The sequence below is a fragment of the Lolium perenne genome, chromosome 4, assembly GCF_019359855.2.
Source record: "Lolium perenne isolate Kyuss_39 chromosome 4, Kyuss_2.0, whole genome shotgun sequence".
NCBI classification, from domain to species: Eukaryota; Viridiplantae; Streptophyta; class Magnoliopsida; order Poales; family Poaceae; genus Lolium; species Lolium perenne.
The window spans coordinates 263,959,092-263,979,644 of record NC_067247.2 but is presented as its reverse complement, the minus strand read 5'-3'; the positions used below and the strand labels follow the sequence as shown (position 1 = coordinate 263,979,644).

General features: G+C 46.8%; 1 long non-coding RNA gene across 1 annotated transcript; it reads left to right on the top strand.

The window, feature by feature from the left end:
* Positions 1-441: 441 nt before the first annotated feature.
* LOC127329842 (uncharacterized) lies at positions 442-2,007 on the top strand. The gene is made up of 3 exons (XR_007869032.2): positions 442-1,080; positions 1,712-1,785; positions 1,915-2,007. It is a non-coding gene; the product is annotated as an uncharacterized lncRNA (long non-coding RNA).
* Positions 2,008-20,553: the final 18,546 nt, after the last annotated feature.

Genomic DNA, 20,553 nt, shown 5'->3' with positions numbered 1-20,553 from the left:
CCATATCCCAATGAGACTTAAGTTAATCTTGAAAATTCTTGATGTATTGAGCTGACAAAAAATAAATAATTTCTCCGATTCATATTACTTGACACTAATATAGATATATCTAGATACATTTTAGTTGTAGATACATCCATTTTATCATCAAGTAATATGGATCGGAAGGAGTATATTAAACAGTTAAAAAATTACACTTCAGAATAAAGTGGTTTCTTTGATAATATTAATTAAATCCCATAACATAGAGTTGCTTTTGTTGATGTAATATAATCTCGTGCATTATTTTATTCAATTTTAAGCCATGTTATCCCCTCTTGCAATTTAGTGGATTCAATCAATTTGGATCGGAGGGAATATTTTGTGGGGAGATTACTCCTTTTATTTGTTGAGTCTTTGAGCTTTTCCTTCCGATGCAACGCATGGACATTTTTGCTAGTCTATACCTAATAATAAAGGGAAAAGTGTTTCCGTGGTTTGGTTTGGTTTGGTCGTCGCAAAATCGCAGTCGTCCGCTCATAAAATCATGTCCGTCCGTCTCCTTCGCTCGTACGTCCGCCCGCACGTGTTACAGAAGTCTTGCTTCGCGATATGGGACAAAAACGAACGAACCTAACTCAGGAATCCCATCGATCGCATCGATCCGTAAATTACCTATATCCCAGCCAATTCTCATGGCCCAAGATCTAGGCCTGCCAATTCTCACGGCCCAAGATCCTGGCCTGCAGCTGCACCTCCACGCATAGGCAGAGAGCTCTTCTTCCCCTTCGCTGAATCGCAAAGGGACTTCGAAGACGAACTCTACTCGAGCTCCAACGGGATGGTGCTGAAGAGGAACTCCGACACAAACTCTGCTCCGACAAGAACTCCGCTTTGCCTGTTCGGCGAGCCTATATAAAGCAAGGACACTCTCGACCAAAAAAACAAATCAATTGCAAGTTCCAGCAACCCTCGACATTGCCATTGTCTGAAGACTTCGCCGGAAATCGGTCCTTCAAGCCGTAAATCCGTCCACGAAAGTTTCGGCGTCCCTCGACCAAAGCCTGTCCTACACATTGCCATCGTTCTCCACTAAACAAGGTTAGATATCAGTGCTTCTTATTCGTCCTTCAGTTCCCTAATCAGTTAGCAGAAAAAAGGAAGATTCAGATAGTAACGAATTCACTATACGTTTCTGTTGGTGTTGCTCTGCCAAATTCCATTATGTATCAGAGTTTCTTCAGAAATCCTTTATGTATCAGTCCTTGATATATACATAATGCATGTTCATAATTTTTGGATTTCTGCATTAGCAACGTTACATTTGATTTCAGTATCAAGATAGTATCAGATTCACTAGAAACTTCACTCCTAAGAAAAACATTAGTTTTTGTTTATCTTAAATATACTCTTCTAGGTTCTGATCACATCACGCTGTTGAATATACAGCCTTAGATTGCATATGTTTATAAATGAGCACATAGAAGTAAGCACTCTACTGCAGCATCTATTCGGATGGTCATAAAAAGTTAGTTCCAGGTTTAAAGTGAAGTATCTATCTACTCAGTAATATGCAGTAGACGTGTTAGTGATGTTTGTTGTGCACCAAGTCTTTATGGTTACCACGTGAAAGCAGTATTTTACACACTTTTCATGCTATTTTCTTACCAATATCTCAATGTTTATTTGCTTTCAGCCAGACACTAAATCTTGCATTGTTTTATTATTGCAGGAAAAGTGAGGGAGGAGAAGGCAGGGATGGGAGGCCGCAGGAAAGCCAAAACATCTGTTCCAATTGATGAGGAGGTAAATTTTCATAGCTTCTGCCAGGTCATAATATGCTAGCAGTGTCACACTATATGCAATCTTTCAAAATTATTATTTCAATAGTTTGAGTATGGGGTGTTTATTTTTAATTTCTGCATTTGTTTGCAGAAAATGAATCACAATGTTGAAACAAACATTGTGAGTAGGCAGAAGATGGGAGGTCGCAGGAAAGCCAAACCATCTGTTTCTATCGATAACGAGGTAAATTTTCCATAGCTTCTCCGAGGTTTTAATATGCTATCCATGTCACAATTTAGCTTTCGTTTCCAAATTATTATTTGAAAATTTTGATCGGCTGTTTAACTTCCTTGGTTTGGTCCGTCGCTTTACGCTTTCGTCCGTCGAAAAGTACGCCTTCATGCGTTCTGTTGGTTTTGCTTCGGATATATACATACGTGTGTTCAGTTAGAGTTGGAGTCCGTCACGATTGCTTGGCGCGGCATCATCATCCGTGGTACGTCCTGGTTGCCCAACAAAGGACTTACCAAAGAGGCTACTCAAAATTTTTGTGGCCGCACGCAAAGACGCTTGGGAGGTTAAAGTAAAAGAGCTATGCATCGTGTTTGACATGAACATCGTTTTATTCGATGGGGAATCCTTGCTTAGCTCTTTTGCCAAACGGAAGGCAATAAATATGACTTGAGACCCTTGACAGGAATCCCAGATCAATAGCAACAATTTCTGCTGCTCGTTGCGCCTCGGCGCCGGTAACCGCCAGTAGCACGCCCGTCCTTCTCCCTCCGGCGTGGTACTGTCACGTGACGGAGACCTGGGATGTCCGGTGGCAAGAGGCCGACCTCACAGCGTCGCGGTTGCAGTCGGTGAGCTCCAGGACGCGGAGGATCTCGGATGGAAGGTACCCGAGGCGAAGCAGCTACATCCGTAGCTGATACGAGCAGACCTCCTCCTCGACGCGGCGCACTGCCAGGTGGGAGAGCACGTACGTCAGCGACGGCGACCAGCTGGTCGTGGTCCTTTTTTGCCTTCGCATGACCATGCAGGACCGGCCGCGCGCCTGTCCGCGTCGATCGCGGACGCTCTTCAAGGCGACGGTGTAGCGGCGGCTACCCTCGAGCACGACGTGCATCGACGCCTGCAGGCACGGACGCACGGTCCCGATCGAATCCATCCAACATACTTCACGTACGTCAAGGGCATAAAAGGCAGGCAGCCAGGCAGGCACGCGTAGGGTCAAACCCAATCCCACAACTGTTTTTGATCTCACTAGAGACGATTAGTCGAAAGTGATCCGGCCATCGAAAACGGCGACCACCGGCCATCCTCGAGGTCGCTAAACAGCCACCAGCGTCGCAACCGCCATTGCTAAAATCAAAGCTGCCATCATCCTCTCCTGTAGCGGCGTCTCCGTTCGCTGGAGGCTGCTCTAGATCCCCCGCGGCCAGTGCTACGGCGTTATTGGACCCAGCCAAGTCCATCCTGCCGAAGCTTGTCGCCTAGCCAGCCGCATATCCCATTGTCCAAGAGCATTGTCGAGTTGGCAGCGGAGGAAGACCTGGTGACACCCTGCCCGTGGAGCATGTCTTCGGCGATCGAGGTCGTGGTTCCCGCGGACGTAAAGCACGGCATCCTGAAAGTTGAACCGGGAAGCTTTGAGGTTGCCTCTGATTGACAATGACAAAGTAGAAGCTAGCTCGTTCATATTTTCAGAGGCTCAATCGCCACAGCCATGCAGACAACGCATGTGCACGCTCGTCCAAGATCCTCGTGGGGTTATGATTCGATCAGGCGAGCCGAGCAACCATCTGGACCTCGGCGTCGTGCCCTGGCTGGAGCATTATGTGGTAGAACACGATGGTCGTCGTGTGTCCCACGGGCCATGGCCGGCACTTCCTCAACACCGTGAGCACGGAGCAGGGACGTCGTACATATGCACGAGGGGAGCATCCACCTCGATCTACATAAAATGGGTACAAAGAAGCCAGGGAAGTTGGGACTTGGGAGCAGCCAAAGAGGACAAAGCTGAAAGGTCAAGCAAGCTAACACAAGGAATTCAGATCATTGTGCAACAAAGCTGTCCGCATAGGTTTCAAAATTAACACGATGATTTAGGAATTTTGGGATATCCGATCCAGATGTTTCTGAATAGCGACTTAACCTCAACATGAGTAAGATCCTGTACTAAGACATGCAGGTTTTACAAAAGTACTCATCCAGGAGCATAATCAATCAATCCATCAACTAGCAGCTAGCCAGCTTAGTGCGACGGCGACCTGGCGCAACCACCCTAGACCCGACAAGTTAAACCTTCACAGAAGAAGTCAAATATCAGGTTTACTCTCATTGTTTCCTAGGTTCTCAACGAATTTACCACCTAACATTTTCTATCTTATGTTGTATTAGATGAGAAATCCAATTTGTCCCGTCAACAGAAACTGATTTGGAGGAGTGAATTTCTCATGGGTCTAAACAATATTCCATAAAAGCCAACGCATATCACCGTTGAGATTAGAATATTAAGTATTCATAAGTCTCTTCATTTTCTGATCAACTGAGTATACAAATTACATTTTTATTGAATTGTGTATTCTGTAGTTGACCTGCTGGTGTGCTTGTGATGGCAGCTATGGAGTTGTTCTCTTCCGGTGCAACGCACGGGTTCCGTGGTTTGGTCCGTCAAAGTACGCTTTCGTCCGCCCTACAATACGTTTTTGTGTCACCCTCGTCCGCTTGTTCATGTTCGTAAAGAAAACTGATCGGTGCGGTCCGATATGGTAGCTCTACGATCCTGCCTTAGTTTGTTTCAGATACGATCCCTTCCGTAGTAACCCACCTTATATAAGAGAGTCCAATCCCAATTAAAGTAGTCGGAACCTAAGCCGTGTTTCTAAATATATATGTGCTGGCTCCGATCAACTTCTCACATCTAATTTTGGAAGAGAATCGATCAATCTGCTCTAGACGGCACCGGCAAGTGGAGAAACAGGTGGCTGCGGTACTGGCGGCGATGGTTGCCTTCCGCTAGCAGTCCCATGACACGACGTTAGTTCGAGCGCGATCATCGGCTGCACGTATGCCCACGCACATATAACTCGCCGCCGTGAAGGCAAATCGACCGGGGATCTCCTGCAACGTTCGACTGTTCTACCTCCTGCAGATTTCGGCAGAAAACAATTATCAAGCGCAGAGCCGATGCGTAGAGCTTCGCTGCAGGGCGATGCGCACGGATAACCGGTCGTCACTAACACTCCCCGGTCCCCGCCGCCAATTTCCTCAATGGCCGAGTTCGCCTCGCTCCACCGCCCACACCATCGTGTTAGACTGATGCAGCGCCACAATCAACCGTCGGAGCAACACTAACTGCGGCCCGACGCCAATTTCCTCTATGCCTACCTCATCCTTGTCGTTTGCCGGAGCCAGGATGCACGTTTGAGCGGGAGTCATCTCGCCACCATAATGTACCTCTGCAGAGACGAGTCTGCACAATCATCGGAGATGGGGTCCAGACTTTGCCAAGCCGCCACGACCGGAAGTGGCCTACCTCCTGCTCATCTCGGTGCCGGAGCCAGTTGCACGTACGACAGTCATCTCACATCCCAGTGTACCTGGCCGAGCCGAGTCTGATGCAGTCTGGAATACCAGGTGCGTTAACCACTTAATTAGACTCGGGACAATATTATGCTATTAAATCCCACAACCGCTTAAAGACTGGGATGTTGTTTTGGGTTGCTGAGTAACCAAGTATATGCTTCCATGATTTTTTTTTCCCTTAATGGTTATTGAATTGACTAAGCATATTAGTACTGGTACTTACGAATATATTATTTTTCTAGAAAACGAAAAACATGTGTAGTCTAATCTCAGACCCTAATATGCAGGCATCTATCTCACAAAGTATACACATGCTACTTGAATCTCACACCATTTATCCCTCAGGACTTCAGATTAAGGCCGTAGAGATGTGAGTTGACAGCTGCACACTGAAGTTGCACTGAAGTTGCTACGTTGAGAGCTGTGTCTTTGTTGTCGTTTCATATATATGACAAGTTTTGAACCAACTTCCACAGTTTCTTATCGAGTTTGCACACCGCTCGTATGCATAAGGAGACAAATAATATGTGTGCGTGCATAAGTGTGTATGTTCGCGTTTCATGAGCAAATTTGGATGATAACTTCGCTTTTGTCCCATTAATAAAATCGATTTTCAAACTTTGGTACTCCCTCCGTTCCAAAAAAAAGCTTCGCAACTTTTTCTAGATACGGATGAATATATAGCTAAAACATGTCTAAATACCTCCGTATCTAGATAAAGTTGAGAATCTTTTTTAGGAACGGAGGGAGTAGTAGGCTTAATCCTACTTTTACTCGAGGTGCTCTCAACGAATTTCCCATCTAAACAATTTCAATCTTCTATTGTTCTAGAGTTTTAGAAAAGAATCAATAGAAGGAGAATCGGACAATATTTTTCTCGAAACAAAGAAAAAGCAAAAGAAAGAGAAAACATAAATCATGATCAACTAAGCCCAAATAGCTATGGGAAGATGGCTTTGCCCCGCTAACAAAAATTGATTTTATATGTTTTGATGCATGTGGAAAACATTCGATAAAAATGCGTGATTTTCACGATACAAATTTTTTCTTCCCCCAGTGCAACGCACGGGTATTTTTCCTAGTATATTTATCATGACAGAACAATTATACATAGCATTTTATTTTTTGGAGAAAACAACTCATAATATATGCTCTAGACGTACAATAAAATCACTTACTCATAAATTTATCATGTGTAAATGTAACAATATTATCTGAAATTATAACTAATCAACATAGAAGTTTTTGTTTTAAAAGGTCAACAAGAACATATAATACTGAGCCGTCGTTTTCGATTTACCTCATGAGCTGTCTCCTGGGCACATGACTGTTTGGGAAGAACCACAGTAGGAACGCGTCTGGAAGTTCTTCTAATTGGCGAACAGGAGGAGAGGGATGCCATCCTTAGGAAGGGAGAAAAGCCGATGAATAATGCAGATCTTACTTTGATTGTTCTGGGGGGTCAGGGTATGCTCGTGTGGAGACTCCCGTTCTTGAGCGGCGGTATGGCAAGACATGGGTGGAGATTTGCACGCGGGAGCGGGGGCATGGATTCATTCGGCGAGGGATATGTATGATTGATGGGAGGTATGGAATATGGCGCGGAGGGATCGGTGTGGTAGATCGCCTCCTCCATCGGCCATCCATAGCTACCCACGACATCGATTTTGCTCACGGATTTGCGATGATATGATGAGTTTTGTGTCGAATATGGAGATGAAACTAGGGTTTGGTAAGAGTTGTCTTCCTTCACGCTTGGGCGTGTGTCGTAGCGACATGTGGCATAAATAGAAGTCCACAGCGTTTGGCGGGAAAATATTAGTGGACTCTCCTTTTTCCCGCCAATGAATAATGGGATGTAGATCCCGCATCCTGGAGTTGTTTTCCGTTTTATCTAGCGTAGGTACATTTTCAAAAGGGTGACGAGTACGGCGATGACGGCTAGTCGAGTACAGTTGAAACTAGGACTTGGTTTGGTAAGAGTTGTTTCTCTGGAAATATTTCTGTTTTTTTCTAGCGCAGGTATAGGTGCAACGTTTGTGAAGTACAGGCTTGGCGTAGAAACGACTACAATATCCGCACCAATAGGGGCACGGTATTGTGTTTTTTTTTGATTTATCTAAAAGATTTCCGTTTTCTCCAACGCAGGTACATGTTCGGTGTGGTGTTGAGTACGGCGGTGACGGCTAGTCGAGTACAGGTTCCGCACCAAGAGGAGTAAAGGTCAGTGTTTCTCTATCGCAGGTACAGGTTCATATGCGTGTCAAGTACACTGATGATGTAGAACCTGTTATCACCAGATTTTGGCCAAATCAGGAGGTGGGCCGTAAGAGAGATGGGCTTGGAAGATTACACGTGGAAGATCTCTGAAGCGGCCTTGCACGGAGAATTTGGGCTAGATTGCCCGTGTATCTTTAATTATAGTAGATTGCATCATAGATTAAAAGTTAGAGTTTGTCTCGTACACGGTGGGGATATTCCCACGTTAGAAAGTCCCTTGGACTATAAATATGTATCTAGGGTTTATGGAATAAACAACAACTCACGTTCAACCAAACAAACCAATCTCGGCGCATCGCCAACTCCTTCGTCTCGAGGGTTTCTATCCGGTAAGCGACATGCTGCCTAGATCGCATCTTGCGATCTAGGCAGCACAAGCTCCACGTTGTTCATGCGTTGCTCGTACTGAAGCCTTGTTGATGGCGAGCAACGTAGTTATCATAGATGTGTTAGGGTTAGCATAGTTCTTCGCGTAACATGCTAGCGTAGTGCAACCCTTGCATGTCTAGCCGCCCTCACACCTATCTCAGGTGTGGGGGCGGCACCCCGCTTGATCATTATTTAGTAGATCTGATCCGTTACGATTGCTCCTTGCTCTGCAAGGATTAGTTTAATATCTGCAATAGTTAGGCCTTACGAAGGGGTGGAGGATCTAGCGGCACGTAGGGTGTCGTTCGCAAGTCCTAAACAGGATGTTCCGGGGATCAACTTCATGTTGGTTTTTAGGCCTTGTTTAGGATCGGCTTACGATCACCGTGCATGGCCGCGAGGCCCAACCTGGAGTAGGATGATCCGATTATGCGGTGAAAACCCTAAATCGTCGTAGATCTCATTAGCTTTATCTTGATCAAGCAGGACCACCATATATTCGTGCACCCCGTACGAATCATGGGTGGATCGGCTCCTTGGGCCGATTCACAGGATAACCTGAGAGCCGATCGAGGCTCGTATTTAATGTTTACGTGTATGCCATGCAGGAAATTAAGCGAGGCATCTCCATCACCTTCCTGACCAGGTATAGGTCAGGTGGCACGCCCTTGCACTTCGCATCGGACGTGTGACCAGAAGAGCTTTGCGGGCCGTCGCTCGGAGGGGTCTCAGCCAGCCGCAGCTCTAGGCTCTTCCCGGCTCTACCGTGTTGACAGTCGCTGCCCGCCGGTGGGTTTTGGCAGTCAACACATTCTGGCACGCCCGGTGGGACCATCGTCTACATCAACCACATCGCCATCTACATCTGAGATGGCGGACGGCACGCCAGTCACCTACGAGGAGCTGCCCGACGAGCTCAAGAAGAGGTATGACGAGATCAAAGTCACCCTCGAAGCCGACCTCATCGGCTCTTTTCAGAGAACCCGTTCCCATGGCATCAGATGGAAGGGGTTCTCACCGGAAGGTGCACTCGATGGGATAGACCTCTCTGCCCCGTCGGAGGAACGCACCAGGGGCCTACGGCAGGAGATCAACTACTTGGTGGCTCATTCGCTACACCGCCACTCTGAGAACCTGGTCAACACGTTGGAGCGTGTCGCTCTTCGCGTGATCCAGGAGATCATGATGCACCAGTACTCGCCGTCAGGACCAGCTCTCGGGACGCATCAAGGAGAGTTGCCACTCCAGTCCCGTCCACCGCTGCCATATGCGTTGGCAGCACCAGAAGTGCCGGCTACACCGGCATTCGTCGTCTACAAGATTGGTGGTGACCCTAGTGACTACCAGTTCTTGCCCGAGGCGCCTAAGGAGATCCCTCACGGATACGCGTGCACGTATGTGCCAGATTGTGGCAACTGGGCACTCACGAACCAGGCCACAACATCAGGGACTCCGGCGAAAACAGGAGGAACGTCAGCGACAGAGCTTGAGAAGCAGACGTGGCTAGCTAAGTACGCCACCCCGACGAACCTCCAGAGCTCAGCTCCTGCAGTTGGCTCAGAGCTGGAAAAGCAAACATGGCTGGCTAAGTACGCCACCCCGGCGAATCTTCAGAGTTCAACTCCTGCAGCCAGCACAGCGGATCAGATCAGTACCATACTGAGAGACCAGTTCGGCATGGTGCCGAAGAGAAGGGCAATCGGCTATTCCAAGCCGTACCCCGACGAGTACGAGATGATCCCGCTGCCACCTAAATATCGGCTCCCTGATTTCTCCAAATTCAGTGGATCAGATGGCTCCAGCTCCATCGAACACGTCGGCCGATATTTGGCACAACTAGGACCGGCTTCAGTGTCGGATCAGCTACGCGTGAGGCTCTTCTCACAGTCCCTCACGGGATCGGCTTTCGGATGGTATACCTCATTGCCACCAGACTCCATCCGGACTTGGAAGCAGTTGGAAGAGCAGTTCCATATGCAATACCATTCAGAAGCTTCCGAGTCTGGCATTGCCGATCTAGCACAACTACGTCAGAAGCGCGGAGAAACTGTGACAGAATACATCCAGCGCTTCAGGAATCTTAGGAACCGATGTTATTCGGTTCGTATAACTGAAAAGGAAGCAGTCGAGTTGGCAGTAGCAGGCCTTGCAACACAGCTCAAGGACATGGCCTCCCAAGCAGATTATCCCTCGCTGGCGCACATGGTTCAGAAGCTGTCAGCATATGAACAGCGCCACCCGGACCTGTACCAAGACAAGTTCAAACGTGCAGTAGTCCTGGTCGATGCAGAGGAAGACGAAGTTCCTGCGGGAGACCAAGAGGTAGCAGTGGCTGAATGGACTCGGGGAGGAACCCCCGTGCCCTGCAAATGGGTAAAGCCACCAGGCCCACCCAGGGGATTTGATTTTGACGTGACCAAGACTGAGCAAATCTTCGACCTCCTGCTCAAGGAGAAGCAGTTGACGATTCCTGAAGGTCTCAAATTCCCCACGGCGCAAGAGCTGAACGGAAAGCCATACTGCAAATGGCACAACTCGCTCTCCCATGCCACCAACGACTGCAGGGTGTGGCGTCAGCACATCCAAGCGGCGATAGAGAAGGGGCATCTAATTTTCAACCAGTACGCCATGAAGGTCGATACCCAGCCCTTCCCCGCCGTTAACATGGTAGAGTTCACCTACCCTGAAGGTTGCCAGCCAGGATCCTCGTTCAGCATCAACATGGTAGGACCTGGGAATCACTCTGGCAAAGATGGAGATGAGGGCAGCTGCTCTCATAGCAAGGACACAGAGGAGGCCGCTCCACGCGATCGGCTCCATCATGATGGCAGGCGCTACGTCACAGAGGGAGAGGTGAAGAACATAAGATATCAGCGACCTCTCTCTGATCACCTCCTCAACAAGTATGTAAGGCAGTATGACCAACGCCGACAGTCCAGCTATGATGATGAGAGGGATCGTCTGGCTAGAGAAGCCAGAAGACATCGTCGGCAGGATCGCGATGAGGAGGAGCACGAGCGCCGTGCCACGGAAAAATCAAGGGAGCAAGATGACAACGCCAGGCATTGGGACTGCCCCTTCTTCAGACACTGCTGGGATTCAGGAATGAGCCGATTGCCCACAATCGGCAATTGCCCAGAATGCAACCAGAAGAAGAAGGAGGCAGCCAACGTGTCTGTGTTCAAGCGCCTAGGGCCTCTCCCGCCACAAAGTAAACGCGCTGAGTCACCTCGTTGGGCAGATCTCGAGGATTCGGAAGATGAGGGAGAAGAAGAAGAAGACAGGTGCCACCGGCCAAGGTGGTGCCCTGACGGACTCAGCCGTTCCCAAAAGCGCAGGGTTCAGCGGTTGCGCGGCCTGGAGGAAGCCGAAAGGTTGTACTTGCATACGCTAAGGAAGGCACGGCCTGATCTGGCTGCGAAAGTTCAGCGAACCCTGGATGAAGAGGGTCGTCCACGGAAAATGGAATGGCGCCCCAAACAAAGGAAAGCCGATGATGAAACATCGGCTGGCACGAACATGGTGCTCGTCCTTCCGACAGAGCTTAGTGCTCCACGACTCTACGATGCACTCAAGGTGGACGACAGCAAGCGCATAAAGTCAGAAGTTGGGTTGGTTTTATCCAGCCTGACCGAGTAGCAGAATTAAACCAATGAGCAAATCGGGCGAGGCTGATCCTTGTGATCGGCCCCAAGAATTATGAAGGAACATTACAGAACCTTCAGTCAGCGCTCCAATAGATATGGAGGCCGATTCCAGCAATCGGCCAAAATTATCCTCACCACATGTTCTGCTTGTGTTCGTCCTAGTTCCTACCGGAGCCGACGTACGAATTACAGAGCCGATATCTGCCATTCCCTGACAGATTCGGCTCGGGGGGCATATAGTCAGATGAACATGTGCAGATAAACATGTGTAAACATGCGTGCAGTGAAACATTGGGGGCCGATTAAGAAAAATCGGCCAAATAAAAAAAAAATTTGCGCAAGAAGCACAGCCGATGCAGCCGACATCGACTTAAGAGTAGAAAGCTGATGCATGACCATCGACTCCAGTTATAAGCAGAGGGTCAATGAAGCGGGAAGTGAGCCACGAAGAGAGATTCTAATGGAAGAGCTCCTCAATGGAGTGGTTTGATGACTCAGATCTTCTCTTCAAGGACCTCTGGATTCTTTTTGCGAGCATTCGAGTTCGCAGTATCAGCTGGGGCAGGTTTGAGGGATCATGACCCTGATCAATACCAAGCGCAGCATGGATGTACAGATCAGGTTAAGGATGGGTTGCATCGGATCCACCAAAGGAAAGGAGCCGATCTGACTCGCAAGGCGCGAAAAGTGGACTGGAGAAGCTCGGGGGGCAGCTCGCCCTGAAGGTTCTCTGCTTTGGGGAGCCGATTTTGTTGAAATCGGCTAACTCTGCATAGGCGGCACATTTGGCTGATCCATTGCCGTTCTCGCCTCGACTGAGACTCGGGGGGCAGCTGGCCTGGTAAATGCTCTGTTTTTGAAAGCCGATTGGAGTCGCATCGACTGGCCCTGCATTGTGATCTCCTCTGAAATAGTAAGGTGTTGCAAAAGAAGACTACTAAAGCTATGGAGAGGAATCGGGATAGGAGGCTGTCGGCTTTTACAGGTTTTGGACCGCCCAGTCGCTGCAAGAGAAGGAAAGGGACTGGATTCTCAAAATAGCCGATGAGTAGTTCATCGGCTAAGGGGTTGCGAAAATTATGGTCAGATATCAAATCGCAGTTTGAAATTGAGAAGTGCTTGGCCGACGGACTAATCAGCATGTGAGTCCGACTTCACGAGCGTCCAAAAGAAAAGAAATCCGATACGTTGCTATCGGTCTTGGCATGACAGGCGGAAGGAATGAAATTGGAGTAATTGAAGGATGAATTGAAAGAACAATTTCATTAATTCAAAGGAGCGGCTTTACAAGAAAGAGCCGATGGCTCTCAAAAGAGGGATCTGGTGCCTAGTGCACTGCTACTACTAGTCCTATTCTACTAGTCGTCGCTGTCCTCGTCATCACCGCCGTCGATGTCGTCGGCGCTGCTCCCAGGGAGCTCCTCGTCGCTGCTGCCCCAGCCTTTGGCCGGAGCCTCGTCCTCCTCGTCATCATCATCATCCTCGCTGTCCGCCCAGGAGCGGAAGCGCTTGGTCGGCGGATACCCGATGGAGGAGGAGGATTCATCCTCCTCCTCCTCTTCCTCCCCGTCATCATCTTCGTCCTCGCTGTCCGCCCACATACGGGAGCGTTTCGGCGGGAGCTTGGCGGAGGGGTAGGCCTTGGCCTTCGCTACTTCTCCTTCTTTCTTCTCATTGTCGGAGGAGAGGGGGTTCACCTCGGAGTGAAGTTTGTCCTCGTTCTTCCTCTTCGGCAAGGATTGGAGGGGGAGGCCTGAGAGGGAAGAGGAAGAGGAAGACATTGCTACAGGGGGAGAGGGTTTTTTGGGTGCCGATGGCTGGAACAGAGGAAGGGGATAAAGAGTGAATCAGTCGGCACGGTTAAATAATGAGAAGCCTGGTGGGAATTAATGCCATTACAGTTTCCGAGGAAGTGATGCCAGAGCTATCGAATTTTACAGAGAAGCTGAGAAGACAGGGCATAATGATGATGGACGCTGCAAACGGCTCTGCTCTGCCACGACATGACCCTTCAGAGGAAAAACAGAGTGGTTTTGGAATTATCATTGCCAAAACCAGGGGGGCATGTGTTATCACCAGATTTTGGCCAAATCAGGAGGTGGGCCGTAAGAGAGATGGGCTTGGAAGATTACACGTGGAAGATCTCTGAAGCGGCCTTGCACGGAGAATTTGGGCTAGATTGTCCGTGTATCTTTAATTATAGTAGATTGCATCATAGATTAAAAGTTAGAGTTTGTCTCGTACACGGTGGGGATATTCCCACGTTAGAAAGTCCCTTGGACTATAAATATGTATCTAGGGTTTATGGAATAAACAACAACTCACGTTCAACCAAACAAACCAATCTCGGCGCATCGCCAACTCCTTCGTCTCGAGGGTTTCTATCCGGTAAGCGACATGCTGCCTAGATCGCATCTTGCGATCTAGGCAGCACAAGCTCCACGTTGTTCATGCGTTGCTCGATTACAAGCCTTGTTGATGGCGAGCAACGTAGTTATCATAGATGTGTTAGGGTTAGCATAGTTCTTCGCGTAACATGCTAGCGTAGTGCAACCCTTGCATGTCTAGCCGCCCTCACACCTATCTCAGGTGTGGGGGCGGCACCCCGCTTGATCATTATTTAGTAGATCTGATCCGTTACGATTGCTCCTTGCTCTGCAAGGATTAGTTTAATATCTGCAATAGTTAGGCCTTACGAAGGGGTGGAGGATCCAGCGGCACGTAGGGTGTCGTTCGCAAGTCCTAAACAGGATGTTCCGGGGATCAACTTCATGTTGGTTTTTAGGCCTTGTTTAGGATCGGCTTACGATCACCGTGCGCGGCCGCGAGGCCCAACCTGGAGTAGGATGATCCGATTATGCGGTGAAAACCCTAAATCGTCGTAGATCTCATTAGCTTTATCTTGATCAAGCAGGACCACCATATATTCGTGCACCCCGTACGAATCATGGGTGGATCGGCTCCTTGGGCCGATTCACAGGATAACCTGAGAGCCGATCGAGGCTCGTATTTAATGTTTACGTGTATGCCATGCAGGAAATTAAGCGAGGCATCTCCATCACCTTCCTGACCAGGTATAGGTCAGGTGGCACGCCCTTGCACTTCGCATCGGACGTGTGACCAGAAGAGCTTTGCGGGCCGTCGCTCGGAGGGGTCTCAGCCAGCCGCAGCTCTAGGCTCTTCCCGGCTCTACCGTGTTGACAGTCGCTGCCCGCCGGTGGGTTTTGGCAGTCAACAGAACCGAGTACATGTTTCGCACCGAGTGGAGTAGTTGATTTTGTATCTTTCCGTTTTCTCTAGCGCAGGTACAAGTGTAAAAGCGTGTCGAATACAGCAGTGACGGGGAGTCGAGTACAATCTAGGTAGGAAGAGGAGTACAGGACTGTGTCTCTCCTTTTTCTCTAGCGTAGTTACTGGAAGAAATGGACGACCAAGATGGGCAGTCCGATGAGATAGATTTTGTGAATGATCGTATATTAGGAAACATTATACTACTATAATAACTGTATAGTGTTGTAACTATGGTGTTCTTTTATTGCAAAAAATAAATAACGCACATTCTGTTTAATTAACTATTTTGTTTAATTAACTAAAACATGGTTAATAAAATCTGTTTCTTATCCAGACCCACGTGTCAGCCTTACTCTGTTGTTTCGTCGCCTCCGTCTTTACGCCCACCGTCTTCCTCCCGCACCCGCAAAACTTCCCAGTTTTGAAAGCAGATTAGAATTGGGGAAAACCGCAAGAGCATCGCCGGAGAAGCCGCCGCCCCGAGGAGGAGGATCCTTTGCCTCCCATAACTGTTGCGCAGGGTATTAGCTGAATTGCCCGTACCTACTCTGCTGCTCTGCTCCGTTCGCGTCGGCCCTTATCATGCTGGAATTGTTTTGTCAGTCTCGCCGCTGCTGGTCTAGGGTTTCACAGTCGCCGCCTGAGCCCAAGGTCTGCACCTGCAACGAGATGTCGTCATTTTCGCGATCATCCCTGCCGTTAAATCCCGGTACACTGCTCCGTTGTATAATTTTAAGAAACCCTAGGGCGTAATAGTTTTTGGATTGTTGAATATTCCAAATTCTTCTTTATTGTTTCCTTAGTACTACGGTGCTTCAGATTCGCGTGATCGGCAATTTGATTTTGGCTGTATGTTGTGTTCTGGTTTGTTAATACTTGAGGCCCGCCTTGATTTGTACTTCAGCCTCCTTTGCCTCTGTACTTGTGCTTATCCCCGTATTCAAACTTTAGTCCTGGGACAAAACAGTCTGGTAGTAGTTAATTTGTTCCTGTTCATTCTTCTGTTGTTGTGTTTTCATTACTTTTTGCAGTGTAGCGGATTGATTGCGTTTGTGCCTGTACTCGTCAAATATTTAGAATTAATAGTTAAGGCTACTTTAGTCAGTGCTTGCTTGTAATCTGTTTATGATAAATCATTGGTTTCTTCATGCTGTAGTGTATATATGCTTCGATGCAAGAACCTAACACAATTTTTTGTGGATATTTTATTTTTGTTACGCAGATAATTTCTCAAGATCTCCAACAAGCAGGACCATTGGTGACACATTGCTTCTTTTAAGCACGCCAGAGGCAGACACGAAATACCCACTCGCAGACAGTCTTCCATATGAAGATAGAGCTGGTCCTGCAGATATTCCAGGTGTGAACCGGAAGAGGAAGGAAAAAACTTTCACCTCTGTTTTCTCAAGGAGGCCGAAAAGGAAGGCTGGACACGACGACAATATGCATTATAGCAACACCAAGTGTACAGATGATGAAGCAGCTGCATGGCCTGTTGGAAATGCAGAGGAGTGTGCCACTTCACTGACTGCTACTGATATCAAGAAGGGCAGTCAGCTGCCCAAGCCGTTTAGCACAAAAAAAAAGAGACATATCAGTTGCTTGTGAGAAGAAGGCAAGTGGTAGTAAGAAGAAGGGAATTAAAAGGGCCAAGCATTCTAGAGATTCTGCAGTTCTTCATACAGAGGTTAGAGGAGATGAAGGAACAAACGACGGAGCTAATCCGGCATCTTCATCCCAGGTTGTATTATATGATCCTCGTGTTGAAAGGTGTGAAGTAGACGCTTCAATAAAGGAAACGGCTAAAAAAGGACCAAAAGGTCCTTACCAAGCAAAGACAGTGGAAAGAAAGTTTTGCCTGCAAAAAGGATAAAGGTAAACAAGGATCTGTTGTCTAGCAAAGACAGTGAAGATCCTTCGGACAAGGACCATCTTATTAGTCAGATGTCAATCCAAACAATTATTGCTGCTGCAAACGAACTGGCGAGGATCCCTAAACTTATAGAGAGTGTTAGAGATGCAGGGTTTGGTCCTTTCATAGACACTAAAATAAAGGGATCAGTCAACCGTAAGTGCATTTCCTTCATTCTAAAGAATATAGATATTCCTACAATGACGGTGACATTTTCTGAAGAGAAGAAGATAGAGATAAATCGCTACGCTATCCATCATTTATATGGCATACCAAATGGAAATGTGTCAGCTCCAAGGCCGAATCTCACCAAAGAAGCCCTTGCAGAACTCAAGCAAGAACTTGGGTTCAAATCAGGTGAAAATATCAATGCAAGGAAACTTCTTGATAAGCTAAGATCTATGGTCGATGATCATTGTAGTCCTAAGAATTCAGTGGAAATCAATACAGACCTTGCACTGAAGATCTTCTATCTCATATTGTTTAATAAAGGTTTATGCGTTGGAGTTGGATCACGCATCACTGCAAAGGAAGCAAGCATGGTTAAGGGGCTTGATTATGGCAAAATAAAATATATGGATTTCTGTCAGCTAGTGGTGGATGAGCTGCAGATTTCAGTGTCTCACTGGCAGAAACACAAGGTGTTAGAAAATAAGCACATGGAAGGATTAGCTGTAGCACCGCTAATAATGTACCTGGATTCTCTTATTTACAAAGACTTAGCTCATATGGGAAAGGAGACACCTCGGGTGTTGGTTCTTGATGAACAAAAATTAACAGCAATATCAAGAGCTGACAGGAACATGGGAGTGCAAAAAGGGAGCGAAGACTGGGTTTTTGGAAATATAATTGTAAGCATGCTCTTGAAACAAAAAAAATTCATATTTTGTTTCTTTGTTTTGCGTAACGTCCTTTTTTGCAATTAAAATTTTGTTTCGATCTATCTATTTGCCATTGTAATGTAAGTTAAATCTTTTTATCAGACTTGGAAGGCACAAGATGATAGAGTTTACCGGACAGTATCAGAAGAAAAAGCAAAGGAAACAATGGCAAATAGACACAGATCCATTTGCTTTCCCGTTGCAGGAAGGTCATTTCACGGTGGCGATGACATGCCTGCGGGAACCGCATCTGAGCACCAAGGAGCCCTGATGATAGGAAACAACAATGTTGTCCAGAGCGATACGATTAACAGCATAAAGAACCTGATGCAACAGGCTTTATATTTGATATGCGGTCTGCAGACTACGTCACAGCTACTAGATAGAGATATACCCTGGGATATCTCTCACAGGAAGATTGAAACCCTCAAGATCCAAACAGCCAGCCTCATATCGATGTTTGTTGGGGGGATGACCCCCGGTATGCCAAAGGCATGCCAAACCGGATGGTTTGAGCCATCAAGATACCGGTTTAATATTCTTGCCGGAGCACAAAGATAAGAGTTTGGCTAAGTAAAGGCAGACCGGTATCCCCAGAGGGGTATACCGGAACCGGATGAAGAAGATACCGGAAGGAAGGGCATGTCGGCAAGACTGGTCAAAGATTCTCTTCAGAGCTAGAAGACAAGGATGAGCTAAGCAAAGTGACTTTAATCGGAGCCTTGGCGCCAAAGAGAGGGGTGACGCTGAAAGAAGCCGGAGGACGTCAGCGTCCCTGATTAAAGAAGACCCCGGCGTCATCCATGATTAAAGTAGCTTTGTAAAGTAGTTTGTCCAGTCAAAGATGCCATTAGGGTTTCTTGCTCTGTAAGCCACCCTCTCCCCTATATAAGGAGAGGGGGCACACCCGTATTCGGGATGGTCAATCCAGAGACGCTCATGTATGCCCAGAAGCCTGTAACCATGTTGAGATCAATGAAGCTAGCGATCTAGAGAAGAGTTCTTCCTCTTGTCTTTCTTCTTGCATACCGGCCTTTGGTTGTGCTCTTGAGGAAAGCATCCGGAAGTTCGTCCTACCTAGTCGCAAACCCTCCCCCGAATCCTCTTGCGCCCATTCGGCCCCAACTTAAGCCATCCCATGGCATCTGCTCGTTCGCCACGACGACAATGTTTGATTTATTTGGAGATGAGCAGAGATATTCTCTTGATGTACACCGTACAGATGGACGTGGCAGTGAAACCAACAAATTGACATCAATTCCTGATGAGAAAAAGGCACATCAAACTGTGGAGGTTGATGTAGGGAAGGTATTCCTTTATTACACTCGCACATTTTTGTATAGATTTGTATGTTTTCACAAGATATGATGTACCTTCCCTATGAGAAATAGGCTACTTGGTAAAAGCATAAACATGTGTGGAATTCAGTATTTGTACTTATTATTCATTGCTAACTGTACTCCATGTGTTGTCAGGCGACTTGCGAGCAGCAGGAAAAAATACTAGAAGAAGGCTGCAAGGTTAAACCAGTAATCAAACAAAAGAGGAATAAGCAAAAACGTAAAGTCTCGAGTAAAACAGGCAGCATTGGAGACAAGCTGCTAGAAGAAACCCATCCTGATCCCAGAGAGCATCAGGCTGGTTCTCTCCCAGATATCTCCGAGAACATCCAAGAATCCAATAAGGATCTAGCCATCCAAGTGTCCTGTGAAAAGGTACTAACTAAATAACCAATTCAGTGTTAATTTTTAAATTCCCAAAACAGGATGCTGAAGCTCACAGGCCAGAGATTGTAGCAAGTGCTGCTACAATCACTGGAATGAGTACCGACAAGCTAGCGGAATCACTCGATACAAAAGTGAACCATAATTTTTTAATCATTGTACTATGAAATAAATTATTATACAACTCATTAATTTTGGCCAACCACTCATTAACAGTATCAAGAAAAAACATGTACAAGCGAAACCACGATTGAAGAAGTTCATAACCCATCGGATAACTTGCAGGAAGGAATCCAGGTACACTATTACATGTTTTTATATGTCACTGTGTTTGTTCAATATGGAGACACAATTGCAATACATGTACACGGTGGCTTTGTTATAAATTATGGATATATATAATTTTCTGTATAACCTTAAGGTGAAGTTTAATATCATCGGTGCAATCCAGGCTAGTTGGAAAAAAATATAAATATAAGCATCCGCACATCCATGTATTAGCTGTATTAATGAATGTGCTTCATGTATTAACTTTATTTTTGCCATCTCTATTATACGTAACTTCAGGCGACTGACGAACAACATGCACGCATCGGAGAACAGCAGCTGAGAGAACCCCCTCTTGCTCCAGAGCAAACTATTGTACCTCATCTACGTACAGAAGAATCCATCAAGGAACCAGCCACTGAAACGTGTGGTAAAGAGGTACTAATTTATAAATTTCAAATTTAGCACTATTTTTTGTTTCTCAGATGTAAATGTTTCTAAATTCTTGTACAGGATGCGGGAACTTCAAATTCTAATGCCGAGGCTGATGCGCCATACGTTGAAACAAGTGCTGCTACTGTTAGTCAGAAAAGTGCTGATATTATAGCGGAGTCATCTGATCAAAACATAAAGCATCGAACTTTGTATCATCATAGTTAGATAACTTACTATACAGCTCATTAACTTTAGCCAACAGAATTCCATTGAAAAGCAGGATCAAAACATAAAATCTGCAAGTGCAACCAATAGTGAAGAAGTTCAGAACCCAGAGGATTACATGCAAGGAGAACAGGCGGAACATGATATTGTGCCTGACGTAGCACATG